This window comes from Oryctolagus cuniculus, chromosome 9, assembly GCF_964237555.1.
Source record: "Oryctolagus cuniculus chromosome 9, mOryCun1.1, whole genome shotgun sequence".
Lineage (NCBI taxonomy): Eukaryota > Metazoa > Chordata > Mammalia > Lagomorpha > Leporidae > Oryctolagus > Oryctolagus cuniculus.
Window position 1 is genome coordinate 94,224,100 of NC_091440.1, and position 24,309 is coordinate 94,248,408.

The 24,309-nt window shown below is 47.7% G+C and overlaps 1 long non-coding RNA gene across 1 annotated transcript; it reads right to left on the bottom strand.

Moving 5' to 3' along the window:
• Positions 1-5,004: 5,004 nt before the first annotated feature.
• LOC127492041 (uncharacterized) lies at positions 5,005-18,729 on the bottom strand. The gene is made up of 5 exons (XR_011378918.1): positions 18,158-18,729; positions 15,804-15,963; positions 9,006-9,147; positions 6,012-6,186; positions 5,005-5,457 (listed from the first exon to the last, which is right to left on the bottom strand). It is a non-coding gene; the product is annotated as an uncharacterized lncRNA (long non-coding RNA).
• Between the last annotated feature and the right edge of the window lie 5,580 nt (positions 18,730-24,309).

Sequence of the window (24,309 nt, forward strand, 5' to 3'; positions counted from 1 at the left end):
TAATCCATACACTGCCCCCCCACTTTTACATGAAGAGGCTGACATCCAGGGTGATTCCCTGCCAGGTGTCTGTAATCCTCACCCCGCTCTGTGTGAGGAGCAGGCATGGGGGCGTGTGGCCTGCACTCATCCCCTATCCCAGGGCTGGATGAGCAGGAAGGAAGGGGAGGGCTGTCCTCAAGGAAACTGCAGCTTTATGGCTTAAAAGAAGTGAGATGTGTAATACTTTTTAAAATAAAGAATATGGAGACATGAACTCACTCTGATCCATAAAACCCACAGCTAGAATCTACCCTGAATAATCTCAAACAAAATTCTATAGACATGAAAACGTTCTGGCAGGGCCAGCGCCGTGGCTCACTTGATTAATCCTCAATCTGCGGCGCCAGCATCCCATATGGGCACCAGTTCTAGTCCGAGCAGTTCCTCTTCCAATCCAGCTCTCTGCTATGGCCTGGGAAAGCAGTAGAAGATGGCCCAAGTCCTTGGGCCCCTGCACCTGCATGAGAGACCAGGAAGAAGCACCTAGTTCCTGGCTTCGGATCAGTGCAGCTCCGGCCATTGTGGCCATTTGGGGAGTGAACCAATGGAAGGAAGACCTCTCTCTCTCTCTCTCTCTCTCTCTCTCTCTCTCTCTCCCTCTCACTGTCTGTAACTCTACCTCTCAAATAAATAAATAAAATCTTTTAAAAAATGTTCTAGCAGCATTGGTTGTTTTCAATAGAACATAAATGTCTGAGCATGGAATAAATTACAAAATAATGTAGTCATCAAAATTTTGAAAACTGAAAATAGAAACTCAGGTCAGTTACATAATTTGCAGGTCCCACTGATAAATCAAAGCATCGGGTCCTTGGAGAGCCAAGACACCCTGGAAAAAAAAAAAAAAGGAAGACCTAAATGGAAGATCTCTGCAAGTGAGATCCCAGTGGAAAGAATGGGGCCATCAAAGAAGGAGGTACCTTTCTCTGAAGGGAGGAGAGAACTTCCACTTTGACTATGACCCTGTCGGAATAAGATCAAAGTCGGCAAACTCAAAAGGCTTCCATAGCCTTGGCAACTCATGACTAGAGCCTAGGGAGATTACTGACGCCATAAACAGAGTGTCAAATTGTTAAGTCAACAACAGGAGTCACTGTACTTACTTCTCATGTGGGATCTGTCCTTAGTGTGTTGTCCAATGCGAAGTAATGCTATAACTAGTACTGAAACAGTATTTTACACTTTGTGTTTCTGTGTGGGTGCAAACTGATGAAATCTTTACTTAATATATACTGAATTGATCTTCTGTATATAAAGATAATTGAAAATGAATCTTGATGTGAATGGAATTGGAGAGGGAGCGGGAGATGGGAGGGGTGTGAATGGGAGGGAAATTATGGGGGGGGAAGCCATTGTAATCCATAAACTGTACTTTGAAAATTTATATTTACTAAATAAAAAATTTTTTAAATAAAAAAATTAATAAAACTTTTCTGATTCTCTTGGTAAAAAAAAAAAAAAGCATCGGGGTCCTTGTTCAACATGATTAAGAATTTCAAGATGGTAACAGCAGAGCACTAAGTCAGGCATGGAGTCTGCTGAGCACGAGATCCTGTGTGACTGCATGAAGCCAGCCTGATAGGACATAATATGTTCAACAAGAAATCAAATGCATGAAGAAAGTGCACCATGTCTATCGTTACACAAAATATATAAGCACATGCAAAAACAAATTGGGGGGAGGGTGGTGCCATGACATAGTGAGTAAAGCCGCCGCCTGCAGCGCCGGCATCCCATATAGGCACCAGTTCAAGTCCCAGCTGCTCCACTACCGATCCAGCTCTCTGCTATGGCCTGGGAAAGCAGTAGAAGATGGCCCAACCTCATATGCCTAAATTTCTCAATGTAGCAAGTGAAAGTATTAGCTGTTAGAACTGACTAAATAAGATCTTGTTGCCTTCTTGACATTCTTCAAAGAAAATAGTCACTATGCTATGGAGGGGAGGAAGAGCAGTGGACGTAATGATTGAGATCTAATGATGCTTAAGGGCACCTCCTCCTGCCACACTGCCAGCTCAGAACTCTCAAAAGCAAGACCTGGGCAACTCCAAAGAAAAGAGCACCCCAAGTTGAGGTGGTGGCGAAACATAAAGGGGGTTCAGAATGAACAGTGAGGAAGGAAACTCTTAAATAGCTGTGACTAGTTGCAGGAACAGAGATTATAACTTCCACCCATATTTCAAATTAATATACGGGATATTCATTGCAATGAACCTTACAATTTAGTTCACAGGCTGCAGCTCACAAAATGAGTTCAGAAAAACTGAAGGAGGAAAGGCTATCAGCCAAAGAAGCAGGACCTGTGTCTGGGTGGATCCATGACAGACTCCGGCCATCCTCCTCAACACAAAGCAGGAGCATCATTTTGGCTATATGATCAACAGCTGTTTCATATAAGCAGCGAACATTCATTTTTTTTTTCTGTTTTTAAAGGAACTGTAGCTATGCAGAGAAGGGCACACTTTTCAGTTATCTACCGCTGAGTAAGAAGTTGCCCTCAAGTTTAGGGTAACTCTCATCTCACAATTTCTGAAAGCCAGGAATCCAAGCGCAGCTTGTCTGGGTGCTTGGGATTCAGGATCACTCATAAGGTTATAGTCACAGCCCCGTGAAGCCGTGACTGGAGCCCAGACACCCTCCTCCTACAGGGTGCCCCTCCTGTGCTGTTGACAAGGCTGCTTGGGCATCCTCTCAGCAAGGCAGCTGGCTTCTCCAAGAGCAAGCAAACCCAGAGAAAGTGCAAGGAGGAAGCCACACTGTCTTTGATCTCTTCCTCTCAGAAATGGTGCAGCCTCTGCCCCATGACATTCAACAAGCACAAGTCACCAAACGCAGCCCACGCTCACCTGGGGTGGCTCTACCTCTTGAAAGAAAGGATGTCATAGAGTCTGTAGCTACATTTTGGAACCACCATCACAGGGTGTATGGCTTGGGCAGTCTGGACACAGCTTCATTCCTTATAAGCACCCAGCACCTGACCAACACGGCTGGTCTGGGGGGATGCAAGCACTCCGGAGGGCAGCCAGGCACAGGCCTGTCCCCGGAGCAGCTCTTTCAAGTCTGCTGTTGCACTTTGAGCCTTCAGGGATTGTGTCACAGACTCAGAGATCATTGAGGGAGCATGGAGGGCTTTCATTGTCGCCGGCCCCATCCATCTTCCTGGCCTGCAGCACTGTGGGAGACACGTGCTGCTCTGCACACTCATCACGTGTGAGAGCGAGGCTCTGCTCCCTCCCTCACCACCTTGTTCCTGTCTATTTCCTGAGCCTTCCAGATAGTGCAGTTAAGCTGCCAATAGCCTGCCAGAGTTTCCTTTCCTGCCAGTCGGCCAGAGTCACCTGTTCTTGCTTAGGACATGCTCTTTTTTTTTTTTTTAAGATTTTATTTTATTTATTTGAGAGATAGAGTTACAGACAGTGAGAGGGAGAGACAGAGAGAAAGGTCTTCTGTCCATTGGATCACTCCCCAAATGGCCACAATGGCTGGAGCTGTGCCAATCCAAAGCCAGGATCCAGGAGCTTCTTCCAGTCTCCCACATGGGTGCAGGGGCCCAAGGACAATTAGTCTTGTGGGTTCCCCCCCATCTTCACTACTACTTACCTAGAACCCAGTACCATCTTCCACTGCTTTCCCAGGCTACAGCAGAGAGCTGGATTGGAAGAGGAGCAGCCGGGACTAGAACCGGCGGCCATATGGGATGCTGACGCCGCAGGTGGAGGATTAACCTACTGCGCCACCTCGCCGGCCCCCTTTTTTTTTTTTAAGATTTATTTTAAGGACATGCTCTTTACAGATACAAATATATTAAGCACTCAGCATCATATTCTACTCAGAACTGGTCCAGGACAGCGAAATGCCTCAACGCACTCATCCTGTCACATCACTCACTTGTTTACTTATATATTGTCTTTGCCACTCCCCCACCGTCTCCACTGCCAACCCACCTAAATGCCAGCTCTGTAAGAGTTCTTTGTTTTGTATCTTCAGGACCTGTGAGATCGTGGTGCCTGGCACATGGTAAGTACTCAATTATTGCCGAATGAAGGTATGAAAAAATGAGTAACTAGTAGGGGCAAGCAATTAGTCTGGTGGGTCCCCCCCCATCTTCTAGAGTTTTTAAATAGAGAAATACACATTAACATTACCCATAATCATCCTATCATGCGATAATACGCCAGAACTTCTCACTACTACTTACCTAGAACCCAGTACCTATCAATCAATGTTTCCCCACCTCTCCCTCCTCAGTTTCTATAACCACCATTATATTTTTAACTTCTATGATATCACCTATTTTTCAAGACTCCACATGTATCAAATGATGTTTATCTTTCTGTATTAACTTATTTCACTTAACATAGTGCCCTCTAGTTCTATCTACATTGTTGGAAATGACAAGATCTGATCATTTTTATGGGTGGGTAACATTTCATTGTGTATATGGGTATCACATTTTCTCTCTCCATTCATTGGTGGATGGACACTTAGATTGCTTCCATTTGGTAAGTACTGTGAATGATTCTGGAATAAAGAGGGGAGTGTAGATGTCTCTTTGACAGATGGACTTCATTTCTCTTAATTAACTGCAGGAGTAGGATTACTGGATCGATGGCCCAGTCTTCTATGCATTTCAGACATTTGGAGAAAAAAACAGCCAATGGGAGTCCCCTCCCCCACCCCCCGCCTTGCTTCTCTCTCCCCTTCAAATGAATAAAATATTTAAGATCAATAAATGGTAGTAGTAATTGATGAAATAAAAGGCTACTCAATACTAACTTACAGGTGCTGTCTCGAAAGAAAAAAGTTGTGTAATCCCACATGAAGATGTGACAAGTGTAAGATTTAGGTGTGGCAGTGGGCAGTGGGGGTGGGAAGATATGATGGTCATGAAATGTAAGACAGCAGGAAGCAGCAAATTTGAGATTTGAGCAGCTATTATGAGCAGTGACAGAAAAGCAGAACTTAGAGACACTTTCCTGTTACACGTACTGCATCAGCTGCTTCAAGGTTTCCTACAGTGATATCCCACATGACTGTCCAAGGCGTTTGAAATGAGACTTGAATTTCATTTAGATGAATCAACAACAGAGATGATCCTCAAGGAAGCCCAGATCCATTGGGAATGTGTTAGGTGACTTAAAATTCTTCTTTACCTGTAAATTCCTCATCAGAGGGAAAGATGGCAAAACAGAAGGCCAGTCAAGTCCGACACCCATGGACTCACGCTCTGCCGTGGTGGGAATGTCATGGAGGGAAGTGGCAGGGCTGGGAGGGACGGTGAGGCCTGTGAACACCTGTGCAGCGAGCAGCAAGATCCCCAGGAGACCCCCAAGGGACACCTGAAGACTGCAGGTCACAATCCACCACACGGCTCTGACATCTTGAAGTAAGCCAGGACTGTGGACGGAGAAGACTCTAACGGGAAGAACAGCAGCAAAGACAAAATCACCCAGAGCAGACAACCCTAAACCATTATCTCTCAAAAACCCTACGTTAAGGTGGAATGAAAGACTGACACAGGCTCATGTTCCATGTTCCATATGGCCACCAGATGGATATGGGGTGGGGGAGCGTGCTGGGTATTCCACATTAATTCAGAATATGATTTGTAGGGGAGGATAAATATATTCTTATATATATGTGTATGCTATGTGTGATCTTGAAGGTAATGACTCATGAAAACAGGCAGGTCAATTAGGTCATAGGTGATCAGATTCAGTTCTTCATACAATTGCAGGCCCACTAGGAAATTGCCCTAAACTGAAAACTACATCTGGTAATGGGTTGAAGCTCTTAACAACTCTCAAGGTATTGAGTAACACCATCTGAATGAGTCAGAGTTCAACCAGACCAGAGGGAGAGAGATAGTGAAGCATTTATTTGTCGGAAGAATTGGCTTACACAATTGTGGGCCTCACAAGGCAAATCTGAAATCTGCAGCATAGCCAGAATTCTTGGTGTAAACTTACCTGCTGTCCACAAATAAACTTTCTTCTTCTTCAGAGAAGGCTCAACTCTGCTTTTAGGGCCTTGCAACTGTTTGAATCGGGTTCATCCAGATAATTGAGGATCACCTCTCTTTCGTAATGTCAATTTTTGATTTTGGACTTGACTCCCATCAGCATAATACCTTCACAGCAACACCTAAGTTAGATTGAATAACGGGATGGGGGCTTTGCCAAGGGGACATCAGAAAAACCACCACGATTGCCCTGGACTATGCAGGGGTGGGAAACCTTTTTTTCTGCCAAGACCCATTTGGGTATCTATGACATCATTTGCAGCCCATATAAATTATCAACCTAAAAAATGAGGCTGCTGTAGATTTATTGAATATTGAGTCCCACCTGCAGCTGCCTTGGCAGAGCCAGACCAAATGATTTCACAGGCGTCATAGAGCCCAACGTTTCCCATAGGCCAAATGTCCCGCAGCCCTATAAGGGGTGTTTTACTGCTGCCACACCAGAAGTCTGGGCCTTCATGCTGCCTCCCGATATCTGACTCAGAAGTTACTGCTCCTGCCAACAGCTCTGGCCATTACCTCGTCACTCAACAGCCCCATGGAAGCAGAAGGCTTAGAATCCAACACGGACCACAGCTTGGGTAAATGAAAGATGGTACAGTGAGAAAAACTGGACAAAGCTATATATTAAAAGGTGAATGAGGGCCGGCTCCGTGCTCACTAGGCTAATCCTCCGCCTTGCGGCGCTGGCACACTGGGTTCTAGTCCCGGTCGGGGCACCGGATTCTGTCCCGGTTGTCCCTCTTACAGGCCAGCTCTCTGCTGTGGCCAGGGAGTGCAGTGGAGGATGGCCCAAGTGCTTGGGCCCTGCACCCCATGGGAGACCAGGATAAGTACCTGGCTCCTGCCATCGGATCAGCATGGTGCGCCGGCCACAGCGCGCCAGCTGTGGCGGCCATTGGAGGGTGAACCAACAGCAAAGGAAGACCTTTCTCTCTGTCTCTCTCTCGCTATCCACTCTGCCTGTCAAAAAAACAAAAAGGTGAATGAAGGACTTGCCCTGTTTCTTTTCTCTCCTGCATTAGACTCAACTTCTTTTTTTAAAGATTTATTTATTTATTTGAAAGGCAGAGCTACACAGAGAGAGGAGAGGCAGAGAAAGAGAGGTCTTCCATCTCATGGTTCACTCCCCAATTGGCCACAACGGCCGGAGCTGCGCCAATCCCAAGCCAGGAGCCAGAAGCTTCCTCCAGGTCCCCCATGTGGGTGCAGGGGCCCAAGGACTTGGGCCATCTTCTACTGCTTTCCCAGGCCATAGCAGAGAGTTGGATCGGAAGAGGAGCAGCCGGGACTTGAATCGGCGCCCATGTGGGATGCCGGCACTTCAGGCCAGGGTGTTAACCCACTACGCCACAGCCCTGGCCCCATAAGAGTCAACTTTTCAACTGCAGAATGAAAAGATCATTTTCCCTCTCTCTCTTCATGAACAACATACTATTTTTGTGTTTCAGAGCTAAGAATAGAGAGCTGTTCTGCAGACAGAAGCAGTCAAGTAGCCAGTTTCTGTAAGGATTTTTGCAACCTGGAAGAAATAAGCATGGCAATAAGAACCAACCACTGAAGGAGCTAGAAGAGAAAGATCGAAAGACTTGGGTACCAAATGGCATCTCCAAGTAGTCAAATTAACACCAAATACTGCTAGTCCCTTGACCTGCAGTTATGGAAGAAAAACACTGAGATTTTGTTGGGATAAAGCCAGTTTTTGTGGGTTTCCTGTTATTTGGAGAATAAGAAATGTGGCTGGTCAGACAAAAACAATACCTACTACAATGTCTGTCCCGCCTGCCTCCACAGGCTGTTATGTGAATTAAATGAAGCAATGTCTCTATAAACAAGAAACTAAAATAAGAGGTTCTAATATAGTGCCCAGCACAACACCTGGCAGGACAGCCATAGAAATGTGTGCTTAATTTCTCTGAATTATGTCCCAACAAGCACTGGTAAATTGTGACATGTTATTAATCTTTTTCTAACATAAGAACAACTTGATAAAAATACATTCAAGGGCTGACACTGGCACAGCATGTTGAGCTACGAACTGCAATACAGGCAACTCACATCAGAGTGCTGGTTCAAGCCCCAGCTGCTCTGCTTCTGGTCCAGCTCCCTACTAATGCATCTGGGAAAGCAGCAGCAGATGGCCCAAGTATTTGGGTCCCTGCACCCATATGAGAGACCTGGATGGAGTTCCAGGCTCCTGGCTCCAGCCTGTCCCAGCCCCAGCCCCAGCTGTGCAGTCATTTGGGAAGTGAACCAGCGGATGGAAAATCACTTTCTTTCTCTTCTTCTCTCTCATTCTGCTTTTCAAATAAAATAAATCTTTAAAATACATATATTCAAAATTAAAGTATTTATTTTTTGATTCAGATAAACTGATACACTTAAATTTTTTAACAAAAAGAGAATACTACTATTTGTAAAGACTGTAAGGAGATAAAGCATGTTTAGATATATTCATAATGCCACACAAGTCCATCTAACTTGAAAAATGCACAAGTTACTTCAAACAGTTCATTTACTTGCTGGCTCATTTTCTGTGAACCAGAAGAAAACTGTGGCTCAATAGGATATGGAAGCTACAAAAATTAGATTTCTGCCCCTAGCAACCCTTGAAAGGTCATCAAAGACCATCTCTCAGTTTCAGGCCAGCCCAACTCTAAGCCACCCATGGGAGAAGTATGCTGGCCTAGCCTCTCCTGCCACCTGCTCCTCGTTAATCAGAAGTGACATCTGGAGTCGAATGTGCCCTCAAATTCTGGAAGGCTGCCTGCTGCCTGATGACAGAATGTTTCCTTTGATCACAAAAGTAAAATGTGTTTCCTCAAGTCGGAACAGTGGCTCGAATAACTTCACGTGAACTTTGGAAAACTGCCTCCCGTTCTCTTGTGCATTGATGAAACTCCAGCTGTTTGTAAAGCTTTGCCATAATAACTGAACTCACCCCTCACCACCATTAGAAAGGCCAGCTTCACTCTGGAGGCAGCTACTAAGCCTGGAGACCACGCCTCGATTGAATTCACAGCTTCATCACTTACTCTCCGGCCTTGTACTTGATTACCATTTCTGCGTCAGAATTTCCTTATCTGTCAAGAGAGAGCATATTAGTCATGTGGTTGCTGGTTCGTTTTGTAATTTTCCAAATTTCACAATGCTTTGACATCCTGGGGGCCTCACTGGTGAGCAAGCCCAGGACAAGAAGCAGGCCAGCTCCTTGTGAGCACGTACAAACTGCAGCTCCTTTTCAGCAAGTGGACACTGAACAAACCCGGACACAGTATTTGCCAATGGACAGGACTTAGATTTTGACAAAAACAGGTTAGAAAAGGCTCCATTAAGACTGCCCCTACCTTCACAGTAGCTAATGTATAATCGCTACATTTGCTCTTTGGAGATGACATGTTAAAGACATACAAATACCCTTAGACTAGGAGACCTCAGAGACTTCTCCTCCTCCCCACCTCCTGCCCCTCCCTTTGCTGGGAGCTTCTCTGTTTCCTACTCAAGCAAAATTTTGCTGTTTTTTTTGCATCCAGTCTCCTAAATTAAGGACACCAGGACACCGATCTGGCCTCATCTCACCAGTTTTTCTGCAACACTGGCCAAGGAAGAAACACCTCTCCCAGGGTTAATTCCTAGGGACTCAAGGATGCCTTTCACATGTAAACCAACCAATCCAAAATCAACGTCTCCAATAACCGTCTTTATCTAACTCACACTCCAAGAAAATTAACACCCCCACACCCCACACCCCTTAAACCACCCCAAGGCCAGGTACTGGCAAGCTAGGGATAGCCCCTATAGCCCAGAGTCTAACAAAATTATTAAAGGGGCCAGTGCTTTGGCGTAGCAGGTAAAGCTGCCGCCTGCAGTGCCTGCATCCCATATGGGCACCAGTTTGAGTCCCAGCTGCTCTTCTTCCAATCCAGCTCTCTTCTATGGCCTGGGAAAGCAGTAGAAGGTGGTCCAAGTCCTTGGGCCCCTGTACCAGCGTGGGAGACCTGGAAGAAGCTCCAGGCTTCTCTCTGGCCATTGCGGCCATCTGGGGAGTGAATCATCGGATGGAAGACCTCTCTCTCTCTCTCTCTCTCTCTCTGCCTCTCTGTAACTCTGCCTTTCAAATAAATAAATAAATCTTTTTAAAAAAGAAACTAAGTTCTTCTTTTAATGACACTGACCTGTCTGTGCTATCCTTCAGTTTCATCTATAAATTAAATCCTGGGTACAAATCAAATGGGGCTATGATGGTCATCACCTCCAGGACTCATTGTGCTTAAGCGTTGATAGAACCTTAACTGATGCACCGATTGCTTTGTTATTCCAAAAGAATAAAACAAGGCTTGAAGATGCCAGTGTGTTGGAAAGCACGGGACCAGCTGATGAGCAGCATTTTCTTGGAATGCAAGCAAAAAATTCTTTTCAACACTTACTACGGAAAATCCAGCAACAACAACACCCACCAAACGTTCACCACGGCCCTCCAACATCAGAAGCTGTTCCAGGCCTCAGAGGCCACAGAGAAAAGCAATGGCTCCATACACTCAAGAAATTACCACCTGCTAAACAAGCCAGACTTGTCAAGGTTACCCTCTACAGTGAAAATGGTATGCAGTAGAGCCCCCGGAATGCCCCGGAAGTGCAGGCAGGCACTGGCACTGACTTCCTGTGCGCGGCAGAGAAACTTCCCTGGGGAAGTGTATGCCTGTCAGTAGATGTGCTGACCCTTCGGCTGCAGGTGGAGCGCCTCCTTTCCTGTCACCTGAGTTACATGCCAGCCGTGTGCACCTGGGAAGCGCCCTGGCCCAGGTGCTTCGGCAGCACGCGCTGCAGCTACACCTGCTCTGGCTGCGTCCCCCTTGACACACAGAGCTCAGCCCCGCCCAGAACGCCCCCTCCAGCTCTCTCAGGCTCCTTCTCTCACTCTGTCTTCACTACTGTCCCCGTCACCCTTCCCTTCTTGTTCTTGTCACTCGTGTCCCATGGAAACAAATGGGTCTCTCGGGATCACTGGTCTCCATCTACACCAAGACTGTACCGGCCTCGCTTTTGGGCTCCTCAAGTGTCCTCCTCTGCTTACCATCTCCCACACCGACAGGGCTCGAGAGACCATGGCACCAGTGCCTAGGATTAGCTTTTAGTAGGGGCTCAACAAACAGGAATACAAGTAGATTTTTGATGACTAACAAAATTTTGCGTGGTCACTTGAACAGTTGTGGAGTGGCATGTCCCTTGTATTCCATAATTCTTTACCTAAAGTGCACATTGCCAGGAACTTGGGCCTAGTCACCATCTGCAAACTAGAAAGCCGTTATATGTTAACTGGATCTTTACATCACCTCTGGCGTCTTCGAGGGTACATCAGTGTGTTTTATGTCTCCAAGCAGTTTTGTACTGTACCTGGTGTGGCATATGTGCAAAACATTTAGATGTTAATTAACGTTTTTGTATGAGAACTGCATTAGGATTTTCCAGAGAAATGGAACCAATGGGAGATGATGATGAAGATAGATAGATAGATAGATAGATATGCATAGATGATAGAAAGAAAGGGAATTGATTTTCATGGTTATGGCTGCAAGCTGCAGACCCAGGAAAGCCAGTGATATAATTCAGTCCAAGTCCAAAGACCCGAGAACCAGAACAGCTGATGATATGATTACCAATCTGTGGGCAAAGGTCTTAGAATTTGTGGGGAGATGGGGAGTAAGGGGAATAACTGATATTGATTCTGGAGTCCAAACACCTGAGAGCCAGGATCTATGGTATCAGAAGATGAGACAAAGTGACCGTCCCAGCTCAGAGAGAGAGAAAGACTTCTCTCCTCCTTGGATCTTTGTTCTGTCTGAGCCCTTAGTGGATTGGATGGTGGATGGTGGCGCCCACACTGGTGAGGGCAAGTCTCTTCACTCAGTCCCCTGACTCCAATGCTATGCTCTTCCAGAAACTCCCTCACAGACATACCCAGAAGTAAGGCTTTCCCAACTACCTGGGGATGCCATGGCCTGGTCAAGCTGCCACACTGAAATTCACCATGACAACAGCGAGAATGCTCAGAAAGGACGCACCTGTCCACTGGGATCAGCACACAAGTTAGGAACCGTGAGCATCTGGACTTGGCCAGGCTCAGGACCCTTCAGTTGTCCCCCACCCCAACACCCCTTGTCTCTGGCTCATTCCAAACAAGTGTTCTTCTTCCTTTTCCCCAAGCCTATCCTAATCCAGCTGAACCCCCTGCAGTGATCAAGAAAAATCTCACCAACCCAAGAATGCCTCCAAGTTTAGCAGCAAACAGTGTTTAATACAAACATCAAGGCCTCTGTGAGCCTGACCCCCTCCATCTAGGACTCCGGATTATCCTCTTCAGATGGGCTACAATCTGCTCTCCGTGTGCAGTGTGGGGAGGTCTCCAAGTTCATCGCCACCGTCAATGCTGGAGCACAGACAAGTAGGTGAGGAGCCTGCTCCAGAGCCCATGCTGGGGTTTGAATCCAGTAGCTGACACTTCTCAGCTGTGTGAAAGTCCAGGTTCTGGTTCTTCATCTGAAAATTGTGGCTAATAATAAAACTCTCTCCATCTGGTTTCTGGGGAGTTAGGTGGGCTAACAAGAATTGAGCACTTAGAAAACGCCTTGCATGCAGGAAGCACTCCGTGCACAAGCTGTCACAAGCAACACCATCCTCATCGCTGCAGCAGCCCACACTCCATTTCTCCATTTCCAGGCAAGTAACTCAAATGGTGCAGGGAAAAATTGGGCCTCAAGAACTATTTATTTAAACATAGGGCTCAAAATACCCTAGGTTCTCCCTGTCTTTAATTTATGTTTTTCTCTTTGGCCAGCTTTATTCTCTTTGCTGGAGACACTCAACAACAGAGGCTCCCTAGCTGAGAAGGATGCCAGGGAGCAGCTACCGTGGCCCAGCTCCATGCGGTCTCCACGGGCAGGACATGGGATTTGTGGGAGGTAGAGGCTCCTACTCACACCGGAAGTACAGGAGCTCCCAAGGAAGAGGGCGGTCTGGCAAGCAGATGGAAGAGTTGTCAGCTACCACTTTTTTTTTTTTGCCATCTTCTACAGAAGAACTGCTTCCCTAAAGGCACACTTTCCTCGTCCTTGTGTTTCCTTATTTGCTCATGCAACACACATTTCATTACACATCCCTTCGGTGCCAGGCACAGGGCCCCAAGGTGGATTCATAGAGATGAAACAGACACAGCTACCCGAGATTCTGGATTCTCTTTTATCCTGAGAGGGAGCAAGTCAGCTAAAACAAATCCATTTACTAATAAAAATTTGTTCATGACCCAGGACCGACCCCTGGGGCTCCTCCCTCTGGAACAATGAAGACAGCCATGGCCATGCTTCACAGAGGTTGCTTTGTCAAGGAAACAGTGACTTCTGATGGACCAGGAGCAGGTGTGCTGGGTCACAGGTGGCCTAATTCAGTGAATCCATTGGCTGATGACAACCCCGGGCAAGAGTTGGCACAGCCTCACGGGGCGTGAGTGTTCAGAATGTGAGAAAGGGCGACTTACCCACCCATGGAGCCCAGCTCTGCAACACACAAACAGCTGCAGAGTCAAGTGGAACTCAGAGAGACGCCGTGCAAAGCTCCAGGTCAGGGAGGCCAGAGTGAGGCCCACCCCTGGCCTCCCTCCCAACTGCCTGCCCCGAGTTCATCCCGGGACTACTTCCTTCCTCCCGCCCCAGCCCCCTCCTCACTATTTATTCCTTAAGTGAATTTTTCTTGAGGCCACCTCACTCCCCAGTGCCAAGCCCTGTGCTGTGTTCTGGGCTAGAAAGAGAAATAAGAATGGTCCCTGCTCCAGCGGAGTGTAGAGTCTCATGAGAAAGGAAACCACACAGATGGACACAGTGACCATCCTGTGCACCACTGGTCAGCTCGCCCAAGAGCTGCAGAAGAGGCCAGGCAAGGGAGGGGGGAGGGGGGTGACTCCACGAACCATGGCTGGACATTCCCAAGAGCGACTTGTCGGCACCAAAATATTACTCAATGGTTATTTTTGTTTTCAAAATGAATACTCACTTCATTTAAGTTACAAATTTTAAATACAATTTTCCCTGTAGTTTTTAATGCAATTTACAAATTTTATTATTTCATAAAATGAATCATAAGACTACAGCAAATTCCAGCAGTGTTTAGTAAGGAAACAGTTACAACCTAATTAGATGGCCATACACAGTACAGACTTTCTTATAAAGGTAAAACATCCAACTCTCCTTCTAAGAGCTATAATTTAACAACAAAATTTTCCCAAGGACTTAAGAAAGCATAAATCTAATAAGTTTATGGACATGATGCTTCTTAAACTACTTTAAATGTACTCCTCTATCCTCTTAGTAAGATTTCAATATAAAACAAGTCAATATGAGTTATTTAATAGCATATTTTAAAAGAATCATAAAATCAATTTGTTATTTCATTAATATCTTTGAATTGTAAATACTTAAAACAGAAAATATGCACACTTTGGGGCCAGCATTGTGGCGTAACGGGTTAAGCCACCACTTGCAATGCCAGCATCCCATATGGGTGCTGGTTCAAGTCCCAGCTGCTCCACTTTTGATCCAGCTCCCTGCCCAGGCCATTGTGGCCATTTGCAGAGTGAACCAGATAGGGAAGAACGAACTCTATCTCTCTCCCCTCCATCTCTCTCTCTCTCTCTATCCCTCCCTCCCTTCCGGTCTCTCTCTCCACTTGAGCTAAGACAGCCATCTTCTCCTTGCCTGGGATACTGGAGCTCCTGGTTCTGGAGACTTCGGCCTCCAGGGCTCCCACTGATGAGCTCCCCATGCGAGTCCATCCCCAGCCCTGCTGTCAGACCTTCAGCATCAGCCAACAGTTGCATCGTCGGCTGCTCTGGTCCTCAGACCGTCAGGTACAGCCGGAACTACACCACCTCCTGAGCCTCCAGCTTGCCCTCCCTTCTTACTGAGCCAATTCCTGTAACAAACCCTCTTCCACACGGTATACATTCTACTGGCTCTGCTTATCTGGAGAACCCCGATAATAAGGACACCTTACTTTTCACCCGCATGGCAGGATTGAGTTATTTACATTATTACTTCTTGATAAAGGAGGAAATTCAGTCTCAAGGGAGCTGTGTGGTTTAGCCAAGATCACACAACTGGTAAGCAGCAGGAAGATGTGCTTGTTCTCATTTCAATTCCAGTATGTTCTGCTTAGGGCTATTGGCCTAAGGACTATCTGATGAGCAAATGTTAAATGTTCCCAATTTCTTTTTTTTTAATAACAGACGTCCATATATTTGAAAGAGATAGCAAGCTGCCCATGAGTATTTGCTATTTTTAGCTACATATCCCCTATTCCTTCAGTCAAGATTCACTGGAGGGGTAGGCATTTGGCACAGTGGTGGAGACGCCTCTTGGATGTTCATCCCATGTCTGGGGTTTGCCTCCCAGCTCCACTCTAGACTTCAGCTTCCTGCTGATGTGCACCCTGGGAGGCCTCAGGTGGTAGGTTCAGTACTTAGGTCCCTGCCTCCCATGCAGGAGATGCTAACTGACTTCCAGGCTCCTGACTTCAGCCTGCCTGGTCCAGCCCTGGCTGTTGTGGGCATTTGGGGAGTGAACCAGTAGACCAGTAGATGAGCGATTTCTCTCTCATTTTCAAATAAAACAAAAACAAAGAAATAAACATTTTTAAAATTATAAAGAAAAGATTCATTTTACAAAGTCTCTCCACTCCTCACCGTTCTCACCTCTCTTCTACACACAGCTAAGCAGTTCTGAAGTTCAGGCATGAAGATGATCTTGCCAGCGTGGCCAAGCGGCCCAAAGGGAAGCAGAGCTGTCTTCTTCATCCTTCCAAGCACGACACATCCAGTAATGCATTCGAAGCCACTGCAGCTTTTGTGACTTCTGAAGCAACATGTTGAGCTCAGTGTTGGGTGATTATGGGCCCCAGGTTGCCCAGGGCATTCCCCAGTTAGGCTCATTATCCTGGCCTAAATGACTAGTAATGCTCCATTCTACTCTCAAATGTCCTGCTTTGGATGACAAATGTCATGGTCTGCTTACCTGTATTAAATGAGCATGGTGTAGGGCCCGCGCTGTGGCATAGTGGGCTACACCTCTGCCTGCAGTGCCAGCATCCCATATGGGTGCCGGTTCGAGTCCTGGATGCTCCACTTCTGATCCAGCTCTCTTCTATGGCCAGGGAAGCAGTAGAAGATGGTCCACATGCTTGGGCCCCTGCACCCGTGTGGGAGACCCCGATGAAGCTCCTGGCTCCTGGCTCCTGGCTCCTGGCTTCAGATCAGCTCAGCTGCAGCTATTGCAGCCATTTGGGGAGTGAACCAGTGGATGGAAGACCTCTCTCTGTGTCTGTAACTCTAAGTCTCAAATAAATAAATAGAATATATTTTTTTAAATGAGCATGGTGTTAACTGTGTCTGTACTACAGTAGCTTTTGCTTAGTATAAAATTTGCACCCCAGTGGAACCAAACCTTAAATGTATCTTTCTCACTAGATTCATGTCCTTAGATTCAGCTCATACAGGTTGAATAGCCCTTAGCTGAAATGTTAGGGACCGGAGTGTTTTATATTCTGGGTTTTCTTTGATTTTGTAAAATTTCCTTCTACACAATGAGCTATCTTAGGGATGAAACCCAAGTCTAAACACAAATTTCATGAAAGTTTCATATTCACCTTATACACACAGACAGAAGGTAACTGCACATAATGATTTTAGCACACCTGTGTTTCAATGGTAACCTGTCATCAGTGTGGCCAGGAGTGGAATTTTCCACCTGTGACGTTATGTCAGATTTTGGGGCCTCAGATTTTGGAGCTTCTCAGATTTCCGATTTTGTGTTTTCACCTGTGTAAGGTTGTACTGATGGTTTCAGTTCCTCTGTGCTCTCTGTACTCTTTACTACGCATCTTTTAGTGGCCACACCTGTGGGCTTAGTGTAATTCTTCAGGGCTCAGTGAAGCCACGCGACTTGCTTTGGCCAATGGGAAATTGACAGATCTGAGAACTACAGACTGCAAAGCATGTCTGAGACTGGACTCGTAGGCATGTGCTTCCACCGTTGAGACGAGAGGACTGTCTCCAGGTGGCCACTGGTCCTAAGAGGAAGACGAAGGACCCATGGACTACAGCTGCCCCAGACAAGTGCCCCAGCCTGCAGGGGTGGTCAGCTGAAAAGAAGTGAGGGCCAGCAAGTTGTTGGTGGCTTTTTAGCAGAGCTAGACACAGTCTGCTGTCCAGGTTGGCAGACTTTTCAGAAAGCTTCTATCACAACTCCTCCTGGCCCTCAATTTGATAAAGTACATACATTGCGCACGCACGCGCGCACACACACACACACACACCTTTTAAGCCACTGAATATTATAGTTTAGGGCAGTATTCTATAACCCTTCAGGATCAGTTTTATAGGTTCAAATCAGATAATTTCATCTCTGTATTCTTTGAGCAGACGATTAGTTACAATAAATATTTATAGAATAGCTAACTTGAGCACTTTCAATGCGCAAGGGCCTGTCTTAAGCAATTTTATGTATCATCTCATTGAATCCTCTTATTTCTGTGGGGCACTAGTGAACCCAGAGGTTAAGGAACATACAAAGTCAGGGTCTGGATTCTGGCCCTGGCAGGGGCACCCTTTAGGCTCCTCCTCCTACAGACGCTCATCACTAACCCTCTACATCAAGGCCAGATCATAGGAGATCACGGAAAATGGTTCTGGGGCAGTAGAGAAACACATTTCTTTTTTCTTTTCTTTTCTTTTCTTTTCTTTTGTTGTTGTTTTTTTTTTTTTTTTTTTTTTTTTTTTTTTTTTTTGATAGGCAGAGTAGACAGTGAGAGAGAGAGACAGAGAGAAAGGTCTTCCTTCCATTGGCTCACCCCCAAAATGGCCGCTACGGCCGGCACACTGCGCCGATCCGAAGGCAGGAGCCAGGTGCTTCTCCTGGTCTCCCATGGGTTTCAGGGCCCAAGGACTTGGGCCATCCTCCACTGCACTCCCTGGCCACAGCAGAGAGCTGGCCTGGAAGAGGGGCAACCGGGAGAAACACATTTCTTGAGTCTTAGGGGGATGTCACTCACCTAAAAGTAGTCACCAGGACATCAACAAGAAAAACAGGAGATTTGGAGGCAGGCAAACCAACGGGGGCTTAAGTCTGAGCACCAGCCCTGATGAGCCATATGACATGTGTCTGAGCCACACCATCAGTCCGAAAGAGAAAAGGAAATGTTCATTTCCCCTGGGGGTTTAGAGTCTGGAAAGCTCCTACCGCAGCGTGGAGCCGGTTCACAGAAACACTTGCTCTCCTCGTCCCTTCAGGCTGGGCGGGTCCCCTGGCCCCTGCGTGTGGACACCCTGGGACCTGTACTCGGGCCCGGGCTGCGGGGCCAGCCATGCTTCATGGTAAGGAAGCCGCTGCTTTCCTGCCGCCCGTTTGTGCCGCTGCCGACTTTTGTTCTGAACGATCAGCTCATTACTCACTCCGCAGAGAGGAGGAATTCAGCCTTCCTCTGAAGCCGGCGGGGGGAATGGAAGCCAAAGCGTAACTTCCTCCGAAAAACAAAATTCGGAAACTGGAAAACAACCCCCCGCCCGCCAGAAAAAACCACTTCAAGAATTCTAACCGGAACGGGGGATGGAAAACTCATTTTCTGATTTTGGAAACCACGCTGTGATTTTTGAGTCTAAATTTAGTGGTGACCTCAGCACCCGGGGCTGCAGGCTGCAGGATTCCTGCACGGCCACGTCTCCGGGGCTGCCTCACAGACAGAGAGCAACGGAGTGACGTCACTGCGGAGGAACCGGCAAACAGCAGCGTGGTCATTCTGTGCTGTGATACCCTGAAGCATCCTTTTAGCACCACAGGGAACCTTCAGGGTGACATAGTTCTGAAAAGAACACAGCCTGATCTCAGGTGTACCTGCCAAGAGCATGGGGGCTGAGCTGAGCCGTGAGGAAACACCACCAGCACCCAGGGGTGCATCACCTGGGTCGCACTCTGGGGATGGGGAGACCTGCACCTGTGAAGACCATCAGAGACACTGTTTCGGACTGAACCGTGCCCTCCCCCCCACAAAAAAAAATTCATACGTTGATGTCATAAACCCCGGTACCTCCTTATATTACTGTAGTCTTTGGAGATATCATCTTCCAAAATGTGACTAAGTTGGACCAAGTTAAGCTAAGGCCATTGATTGGTGTGGGCCCTTATCCAATATTACAGGTGCCCCTATGACAAGAGGAAGTTAGGAGAGGGACACAGGGGAAGGCAGCCACCTGTGTGCCAAGAACAGGGGCCTCGGGAGACACCAGCCCCACGAACACGGGGATAAAGGAAGACAGCTGTGAAAGCGAGGGTAAGACTGAGACACTCTAAGCAGGCGGGACATCAAAGCGCAAATGGGATCCTGGCCCTGGACTGCAATGGGGAAATGCAAATATATGGCGGGGACAATTGCTGGAACGGAAGTGGGGAGTGAGGCTCAGAGATGCCGGCTAGCAGCGTCTACACTGACATTCAAGCCCAGGGCTCTGTCACATGTGGGCATCTTGCCAGTCTGGGGACCTTCCTGGCCCTGGGGGCTCAGCCACAGACCCATCTGCCATCGCACTTTCCAGTTCTTGTTTCTCTGCGGTGAGGTGAGGATAGCCCTGGGTTTGGGGGGATCTACGCGGAAGTATTCAGGGATGAAGGACACCTGTCAGAAGACAAACACGTTGGCATCTGAGGACAAAGGCGGGCGGGTACGTGTGCTAGGATGCGGACAGTGGAGAAATCTGGGCTTTTCTGTAGATTTGAAGCCCCTCCCACTTTTTTAAAAAATCAGAGTTACAGAGGGAGGCAGACACACATACACACACACACACACACACACACACACAGAATGAGATCTTCCATCCGCTGGTTTACTCCCCAGGTGGCCTCAACAGCCGGGGCTGCAGCAGACTGCAGCCAGGAGCCAGGAGCTTCTTCCAGGTCACCCATGTGGGTGCAGGGGCCCAAGGACCTGGGCCATCCTCTGCTGCTTTCCCAGGCCATTAGCAGGGAGATGGATGGGAAGTGGAGCAGCTGGGACTTGAACTGGCACCCATATGGGATGCTGGCACTGTAGATAGTGCCTTAACCCTCTGCGCCACAGTGCTGGCCCCAAAACCACGTTTTTTAAGGTTAAAACTGATATCTTGACAACCGTTATGCCCTGTTGGCAGGAAGGCAAAATGGTACAACTGCTATGGAAACAGTATGACAACTTCTCAAAAAGTAAACATAGAATTATCATATGATCTCACAATTGCACATCTGAATAGATACCCCAAAGAACTGAAAACAGGGACTCAGCTATGTGTACATAGCTGTGCTCATAGCAGCTTTAGAAGCAGCTCAAGTGTCTGTCAAAAGATGACTGGATAAAGAAAATGTGGATGGGGCGGGCACTGGGGCACAGCAGTTGAGGCTACCACGTCTTATATTGGAGCTCCACTGTGCTTCCCATCCAGCTGGCTGCTAGTGCACATCCTGGGAAGGCAGCAGATGACAGCTCACGTACTTGGGTCCCTGTCACTCATGGAGGAGACCCAGATGGAGTTATGGGCTGTCACTCATGGAGGAGACCCAGATGGAGTTATGGGCTTCAGCCTGGCCCAGATGCGAGCTGTGCAGGCATCTGAGGTATGAACCAGTGGATGGAAAAGATCTCTCTCTCTCTCTCTCTCTGTGTGTGTGTGTGTGTATGTGTGAGAGAGAAAGAGAGAGAGAGAGAGAGAGAGAGAGAGAGAGAGAAAATGGAATATTATTCAGCTTTAAAACAGAAGGAAATTCTGGCACATGCTACAACATGGATGACCTTAAGAATATTATGGTCAGTTAAAGAAGCCAGATACAAAGGACAAATATTAAACAGTTCCCCTTTCATGAGGTGCCTAGAATAGTCAAACTCACAGACTAACAGGTCTCACAGAGTAACAGGTGTCGGGGCTGAGAGAGGGAATGGGAAGATGCCGAGTGGCTAGGGAGACCCAGTTTTGCAAGATGCAAAGTAGTCTAAAGATGGGAATGTTCTCAGCACTACTAAATTGCACACTTACAAATGGTTAAATGCTAAATTTTATGTTATGGATATTTTTCCACAATTTGGATTTTTTTTTAGGACAAGCATTGTGGCACATGGGGTTAGAGCGATTGGTCTCGTGGCCCTCTGTGAAAACCCGGTAGGTGGGCTTGCCTTGCTTAGTCTTCTGCATGTTCCCCAGTAGCTGCCATGGTCCCTCAGCCAGTAAGTGCTCAGCGAAAGCCCTTTTGTGATGAGAACAAGGCCCCCAGGGGTCTTCCACCTCTCTCTCTCTATTCACGGCAGCTCCTGGGGACATGCACACGGGGCCATTCTTCTCACAGCCTAGGAACCTGTCTGTCTGGTCCATTCCGGAGCAAGGTTACTTAGACTTTAACTGGAAACCAAAGCTCCAATTTTTCACCTGCAGTCTTGTTTCCATTCTGTAACTTAGGCAAGCCCGTCTTCTCATTAACTGTAAACTGTGGAATGCAGAAAAAGAGTCCAGAGCACCGGTTCAAGTGCTGGATGTTCCACTTCCCATCCAGCTCTCTGCTGTGGCCTGGGAAAGCAGAATAAGATGGCCCAAGACCTTGGGCCCCTGCACCCACATGGGAGACCCAGAAGAAGCTCCTGGCTCCTGGCTTCGGATCAGCACAGCTCCAACCGTTGTGGCCAACTGGGGAGTGAACCAGTGGATGGAACATCTCTCTCTCTCTTTGCCCCTCCTTCTCTCTCTTGGTGTGTAACTTTGACTTTCAAATAAATAAAATAAATCTTTAAAAAAAAAAAAAAGGAGTCCAGAAATACTCCAAATACCTTGAGACTTGAGAGGAGACCTAGAGTTCCAGGAACTTTGCATTTGTAATTTGCATTTTCATTCCAGCAACAAATGTGATGACACCAGGCTCACAAAGGAGCCAACAAGGAAGACTCAGAGAGTAAGCAGCTTCCTACTCCCAGGGCAGCCCTGGGGCACAGAGCCCGTGCTTTCCCCCAGGACGCCCCAGGGGTCCCAGCGGGGAGCAGCTCCTGTGAGACTGAGGAGAGGCGGCTCAGGCTGACAACCTGGTGACTCAGGGCCCTACAGGCAGCCTGTCCAGGAACCAGGCCCTGCAGGAGAAGCCCTCAACAGACAGGCGGGGGCAGCCAGGGGCAGCACACTGGCCACGCCTGGAGGGGCTTGTCCGGTGCTGGTCCTGCCAGGAACGGAAGGTGGCAGCAAAGAGGACTCTCAGCAGCGACAGCATGTGGCAAGACCCTCAAAGCAACAGGCGCCGTCATTTTCCTACCAGCCAAGAGAAGAGGCCTTAAAGGCTCCCAGCTCAGGGCTGGAATTCCCAGGCTGCGACACCCAGGGGCCTCCCGGCAGTCAGGCTATATGGTGATTCAGTGTCTTCTAGAAGAGCTGATTTATAGTCACCCTTCATTATCTGCAGGGCGTTGGTTCCAGGACGCTTGAGGATACCACAATCCAAGGATGCCCAAGTCCCTTATGTAAGACAGTGCGGTGTTTCCCACAAAACCTACATACAGGGGCCGGCGCTGTGGCGTAGCGGGTAAAGCCACCATCTGCAGCGCTGGCATTCCCTGTGGGCGCCGATCTGAGTCCCGGCTGCTCCACTTCTAATCTAGCTCTCTGCTAAGGCGCCTGGGAAAGCAGCAGAGGATGGGCCAAGTGTTTGGGCCCCTACCATCCATGTGGGAGACCCAGATTCAGTTCCAGGCTTCTGGCTTCTGTGGCCATCTGGGAAATGAACCAGCAGATGGAAAATCAATATCTCTCTCTCTCTCTCTCTCTCTCTCTCTGCACTCCTCCCCCATCTCTGTGACTTGCCTTTCAAATAAATAAAATAAATGTTTTTACTATTTTTAATTTTTAAAAATATTTTATTTCATTTATTTGACAGGTAGAGCCACAGTCAGAGAGAGAGAGAGGTCTTTCATCCTCTGGTTTACTCCCCAGATGGCCACAACACCCGGAGCTGCACCAATCCAAAGCCAGGAGCTTTTACCAGGTCTCCCACATGGGTGCAGGGGCCCAAGCTCTTGGGCCATCTTCCACTGCTTTCCCAGGCCATAGCAGAGCAGGATCAGGAGTAGCTGGGACTCGAACCAGTGCCCACATGGGATTCTAACACCGCAGGCAGAGGCTTAGCCCACTACGCCACAACACCGGCCATTAAAATAAATCTTTAATTTAAAAAAGAACCTATGCATATCTTCCCGTATACTCTAATCATCTCTAGAGGACTCAGAACACCTAATACAATGCAAACGCTGTTAGTACTTACTTTACTGTGTGGTTTAGGAAATAATGGCGTGAAAAAGCTTGCATGAGTTCAGTACAGTTATGTTTTCCCCAAGTCTTTTTTAAAAGTTTTATTTAGCTATTTGAAAGAGAGAGAGATCCCTGGCTCACTCCCCAAATGACTTCAATGGCCAGAGCGGATCCAGTCTTAAGCCAAGAGCCAGGAGCTGCTTCCAGGTCTCCTACATGAGTGTCAGAGTTCCAAACACTTGGGCTATCCTCCACTGCTTTCCCAGGCTCATCAGCGGAGAGCAGCGGAGATTCAAACCAGCACTCACCTGGGATGCTGGTGCTGTGGGTGGCGATTTTACCCACTATGCCACAGCGCCGAACCTCCTCCAAGTCTTTTTGATCCGAGGCTAGTTGAATCCAAAACAAGGAATCCTTCATCCGGAGGGCTGGCTATCTTCACACCATCCCTATCTCGGATTGTTTAACCCAGGCCTTTAGCAGGTGAAATCACAACTTCACTTTCAACCACAGGAGGGCGCAGCAGTATCACTAAAAAAGGGATTATACCGCTCAACGCTGCGGCTGAAGACACGGAGTGTAGGGAAAGACCCACATATTTTTTGCATTTTGTAACAGATTGTTCTGATATAAACGCAAATGGGTTGTTCAAAGCAAGAGCCGGTTCCAGTCCCCTCGTTTTTCATATGAGAAAACGAAGATCAGGGAGCTCCAAGACTCCAGATGCCCGAGGTGCACAGGAGGTGGGCAGCTAAGCTGATGGTGTCTTCAAAGCCTCTGGGGGAGCCACAGCAGGCTCTGGCAGGAGAGCAGGATGGCTCACATCTCGGCAAGGACACGAAAGGGCTCCGGGAAGAGAGGAGCCCCACTGTGTGCCGTGGAGAAGGCGGCGGGAAGATCAGCT